Genomic DNA, 6,568 nt, shown 5'->3' on the forward strand with positions numbered 1-6,568 from the left:
TTCTTTCACATATAGTCCGAATACATGGCTTGCCGTCTGTTATAATATCCGATAGAGGATCCCAATTCACTTCAAAGTTCTGGAAACAATTGTGTAAGGTTCTCGATATAGACCATCGCTACAGCACCGCGTTCCATCCCCAAACCAACGGACAGACGGAACGCGTCAATCAGTGGATTGAACAATACATTAGATGCTATTGTTCCCATCAACAGGATGAATGGATGACCAACTTACCTATGGCGGAATTCGCCTATAATAACACATTAAACAGCTCTACTAAGAGTACTCCGTTCTACGCCAACTACGGATATCATCCAACCTTCCATCTTCATCCCCATCTCAACACTACCTCAACTGTAGTAGATGACACGACTAACTCACTTCTTGAAGTGTTCACCTTCCTCAAGGAGAACGTTCATGCAGCCCAGCAGCGGCAAAAATTTCACTTTGATAAGAAGAGACGCCCACCACCCAACTATCAAGTGGGTGATCTAGTTTGGTTGTCCACTCGCCACTTGAAGCTTAAAACTCCTACTCGAAAATTTTCCCATCTCTTCATTGGTCCCTACAAAGTCATCAAAGTCGTTAATGAAAACGCTGTGACCCTCATGCTACCAACTGAACTCCCTGTTCATCCCACATTCCATGTTTCTTTGTTGAAACCTTATGTACCCACTCGGCAACATGATCTTTCTTCCGATAACCCACCTGTCTTACAGGAGGAGGCTGTTTATGAAGTTTCTGATATACTCGATTCCAGACTCTCCCGAGGGGTATTGCAATACCTGGTTCATTGGAAGGGCTACTCACATGATGAGGATTCTTGGGAACCCTCATCCAACATCAACGCCTCACGTTTGATTGGCCGTTTCCATAGGCTCTATCCGGAAAAACCTGCTGTAACTGCTGCGGTGCAGCACCTTTGACGGGGGGACCTGTCAGGAATGGTACCTGTACCTTTAACTCAATTTTATTTATTCTTGCTCCTCCCCCTTCCACCTGCCGATTAATCTGTTTAGACTACCTGAATCTCATGTGAGAGGACGCTATTCTGAACCTCTTGGCTACTTCCATACTTGTTAATCTTTAACACTGACTTTATTCTCCTACTTGGATAAGGTTTTCCACCTAAGTTACGCTTACTCTGATAAGCAAGTTGTCAATACCTCGAATCCAATCATCTGTGCGGATTAACCGCTAACTAAAGTATTTTCTACTGTGGCTTGCTCCCTTAACAAAGACTCACCGGTTTTTTGACTCCACTGCAGAGGGATTACAAATACTGTTCGCGGGTCATTCCCGCTCACGACTAACTCCGTCTCAACTCTAGCACCGGGCAGCCTGCCAGCAAGCGCTCTCTGTGATAGGACTCCAGCAACACACCTCCGTTCTGCCTTCCATTTACTGCACGATAGTCCCGGCACAGGAAGGGCTTACGCTGACTGCCTGTCAGCTGTTTCTGTGAACTGCACACAGGCTGAACAGAAGCGCTGCAGCTGCAGCACAGACACGTCTCCTATTACTAAGGTACCCATTCTAATTCTATGACAAACTGTATCTTTTTCATAACTGGTACAATTGAACTGTAAAGGTATCTAATTAACTCTGACACAAGGAAACATCTATATCAGTCCTAAAGGACACTATAAACCCCTAAACTTACAGGAGTATATCAGAGACTAACTACAATCAGTAATTCAGGTGACACCTTTTACTCCAGTAACAAGAGATTAAGTTACACATCTAAACTCTCACTCATACACCTTAAAGAGACAGTCTGCAGTTGAGATCCTACTACATTAAGGGTTACAGCACCCTGACAGATCTACAGGAGGCGGCATTGCACAAGCAGTTTACAAGAACTGCTTGTGCAATGATAAATGCAGACAGCGTATGCTGTCGTCATTTATCGATGTGCAGCGGACATGATACACTACATCGTATCATGTTCGCTCGCACTTTCATAAATTGGCCCCTATGGCTTAATATTATATATAACATCATTTTGTAAATTTTAAAAATACAGAGTTTACTAAAGGTACTAGATTCATATGGTTGGTTTATATTTGAGCCAGTCACATTACCAGGTGCAGTAATGATACCTAGATGGCCTAGATTCAAATCTTGTGGCTGATAATATTTTTTATTTCTAAACAAAAAAACACCAATTATTTTAAGTTGTATTCCAATACCTTTGCTCCTCAAGTTACTGTACCTGTTACATCCTGTGCTAGACATTACTGATAAGTATCTCAGTATCTAAAGTTTCTAATTTTAGTGCCAAGAAAGAGCAGTGGTTAAAGGTGTTTTCACATGCTTTTTCATTTCAAAATTAGAAACAAACAGAAACAAAAGGAAACATCATTACTAAATGAAAGATATTTTAAAAGGCCATATAATCAAAAAAAGTCTTAGTCCATGTGATTTAAAGTGAAGGTAAAGTTAATCTGTCTGCCACAAAAAAATCAATATAACACTCAAAAATAATAGCATGTTCATTCATCAATTCTTATGTTTTTCAATTTTACCTTTTTTATCTATTATAATGTGCTCCGATTTTGCTTCGAATAAAACAACCCGGTTTTTTTTTGTGTTTTTTTTTAAACAACGATCACGTTGTTTAGACAGCCAATTGATTTTTTGGCCGTTAGGCGGCCGTCAATTGACGTCAGAAGGGGATGCTTAATTGTGCGCATGCTCGACTATTTTTACTTCCTCCTTGAAAGCGAGCGTGTCATCGTGTAGCGCATGCGCATTAAGCGGTTCATTTGTTTGCCAAGTCTCAACCGCATCGGATCGCATATTGCGACAATTTTGTTACATTTCAATTGCTGCATCTATTCCTATAAGCTGTTTGAGCCATATTCACACACCTATACTGTCGCTTCCCAAATATAGGGCGCGATCCGATATGCAGCGTCCCCCCCCCCTCCGCCCGAAGTTTCAACTCGCAACTCAAGCTATCCTATATACGGCGCCGTCAGATGCTAAAGTGCCGTAAGTCTGATAAACCAGCGATGTCCAGAAATCTGCGTAAGTACAAATTTCTGGAGTCGCCAGTGACTTACGGCACTTTAGAAACTGCTGGCGCCTACAAAACCTGACTAAACTATGAAATCACCCGCACTGTCTAACACGCCTCCTAAACATAGCCCGACACGTCTAACCCTCTATCCGCTATTCCCCCTCACTATCCTAACAATAAAAAAAACACTGCTCCCTAAACCACCGCTCCCGGACCCCGCCGCCACCTAATAAAGTTATTAACCCCTAAACCGCCGCTCCCGGACCCCGCCGCCAGCTATATTAAATCTATAACCCCCTAAAGTGAGCCCCTAACACCGCCGCCATCTACCTTACCTACCCCCTAAAGTGAGCCCCTACCCCGCCGCCATCTATTTTAAAATTATTAACCCCTAATTTAATCCCCCTACCCCGCCGCCAGCTATATTCAATTATTTAACCCCTAAAATACTAAACTATCCCTACCACTAAACCTAAGTCTAACCCTACAAATAGCCCTGAAAAGGGCTTTTTGCGTGGCATTACCCCAAAGTAAACTGCTCTTTTGCCAGCCCTTAAAAGGGCTTTTGGCGGGGCTTTGTCACAAAGTAATCAGCTCTTTTGCCTACAATCTAAATCCCCCTACACTGCTGCCACCTATAATAAATGTATTAACCCCTAATCTAATCCCCCTACACCGCCGCCACCTATATTAAACACATTAACCCCTAATCTAATCCCCCTACACCGCCGCCAGCTATATTAATCCTAATTATATTGGGGTTAATATAGTTAATATCGTTATTATATTATCTATACACTAAGTATAATAACCCTATCTAACTCTAACATCCCTAGCTAAACTCTTATTAAAATAAATCTAATATTAATATTATTAATGAAAATATTCCTATTTAAATCTAAATACTTACCTATAAAATAAACCCTAAGATAGCTACAATGTAATTAATAATTACATTGTAGCTATTTTAGGGTTTATATTTATTTTACAGGTAACTTGGTATTTATTTTAACTAGGTACAATAGCTATTAAATAGTTAATAACTATTTAATAGCTACCTAGTTAAAATAATTACCAATTTACCTGTAAAATAAATCCTAACCTAAGTTACAAATACACCTACACTATCAATAAATTAAATAAACTACAAATATCTAAACTAAAATACAATTAAATAAACTAAATTACAAAAACAAACACTAAATTACAAAAAATAAAAAAATATTACAAGATTTTTAAGCTAATTACACCTATTCTAAGCCCCCTAATAAAATAATAAAGCCCCCCAAAATAAAAAAAATTCCCTACCCTATTCTAAATTAAAAAAGTTAGCTCTTTTACCTTACCAGCCCTTAAAAGGGCCTTTTGCGGGGCATGCCCCAAAGAAAACTGCTCTTTTGCCTGAAAAAAAAACCACAATACCACCCCCAAACCCCCCGTAAATAAACCTAACACTGCCTGACCTCCTCTACAACCTCTTCTCTATGCTGCTCCCTAATCAGCTCTAACAGTTCCGGGCTAATCTGCCCCCTATCCCCCACTCCCGACATACTCAAACAAAAAGTGAATGTGCCCAAATAAAAGGGGTCAAAATAAATAGCAAACAGTAAAAAGTGCAAAAAGTGTGAATGGGATATAAATAAACGAGGGTAAGGGGTATTAAACAGACAAAAATGTAGAAAAATACTAAAATGAGGAAAAGTAAACAAAATCTAACTATGGGATGGGTATGGGCTTACAAGGAGTGGGGTATGGGCTTGCAGGGAATGGGGTATGGGATGAAAGGCAATGGGGTATGGAGTGTAGTATGAGAGGGGATGGGGTATGGAATGTATGTAGTGTTATTGATAAGTGTATGTATGAATTGAATGTGTTTGCGTGTAAATGTGTTAATATAAGTATTCAGAAAAACCACTCGCACACTCACCCAAAAAAACTCTCGCTCACTAACGCTCTCGCATGTGTAATGCGTATGTGCTATGTTGCGTGATTGTTGTTTGTACATTTGATGTTTGTTTTTGTTGTGCATTATTCTGTATACGTAATATGACAGAGCAGCGCTTATTTATTGCGAGATCGAGTGTTAGCTGAAAAATCTGTGCTTCTTTCATTTATCATTGATCTCTATGGGAGAATGTTTAACGCTGCCGTGATTATGCGTAAAAAATAAATGCGGTAGTCATTTTACCGCAACGCGTTACAAGGTTGTTTTGAGACTCGTAATATCTACGTTATGAAAATAAAGTAAACGTAGCTAATGCACCGCTCCTAACGCACAACTCGTAATCTAGCTGTTAGTGTTTTTTACTTTTTGTAACTTAATGTTTATTTTTTTTTGTAATTTAGAAATTTTTAATTGTAGATTTAAATAATTTGAGTAGGGTTAGCTTTTTAAATATGTAATATAGTTAATTTAATTGGTAGTTTAATGTAATTGTAGAATAATAGTTAGGGTAGGTTAATTAATAGTTTAATATACTTTAATTTAATTGTAGTATAATAGTTAGGGTATGTTAATTAATAGTTTAATATAGTTTAATTTAATTCTAAAGGTAAGTTTAAATTTATTATAAGATAGGGATGTTTTAATTTTAATGTAAAGTTAGTGGGTTATTAGGTTAAGGGGTTAATAGCTTAATTTAGTTTATGGCGATGTGGGGGGCTGGCGGTTTAGGGGTTAATAGGTTTAGTAAGTGGTAATGATGTGGGAGGCCAGGGGTTTAGGGGTTAATACTTTTATTTAGTTGCGGTGGGGTCCGGAAGGCGGGATAGGGGTTAATAACTTTATTAAAGTTGCTGCGGGGTCCGGGAGCGGCGGGATAGTATAGTTGCGGTGTTTAGTGACAGGGTATAAATAAAGTTGTTAAAAATCCGAATAACAGCGAGATCGATGACTGCTAGTTAACAACAGTCCGCTGCTCATCGCCCCATACTTGGTGTGCGGCTTTTTGCCGGCTTTTTTAATAAATATGGAGATTGTATTCAGGTTTGCGGCCGCAATGTTAGGCGAGCGTATTGGTGCCGTTGAATGCAAGAAAGTTGACGGCTTGATAGATAGGCCCCAATGCATTGATATCAATGCGGTAGGACCATATTATGTATTAAATATATAAAATATAAACTGGTGGATTGTGATCATATGGATAGAAATTTTCAGTTTGATATTTTTTATTTAAAAGTGTGATTTTACTAACCCACTGTTTGAGCTGAAGAACTGACTTAAAATAGTGTGTCATATTGCCTCCTAGTCTGGCTTGGCAGCTATGCGTGCAATTTTTACATTAGTAAGCAATACAAGGATAACTCTAGAGAGTGCTAATCTTGGAAGTGCTTCTGTGACATCTACTGGCTTGACACTATCATAGCAATACAAGTTCTATATTACATGCATTGTGCAACTGTTGCTTTCTATACATTGGTGCAAGGCAGTGTCACTGCCCTCTACAGGTACTTTATAAATTTGAGAATCAAGAAATGAATACCTATTGCATCAAATTATTAAAGCACTAGCACTTTTTTAAATACAGGAGAAGATCCAGG

The sequence above is a fragment of the Bombina bombina genome, chromosome 6 (assembly GCF_027579735.1).
Source record: "Bombina bombina isolate aBomBom1 chromosome 6, aBomBom1.pri, whole genome shotgun sequence".
Classification (NCBI taxonomy): domain Eukaryota; kingdom Metazoa; phylum Chordata; class Amphibia; order Anura; family Bombinatoridae; genus Bombina; species Bombina bombina.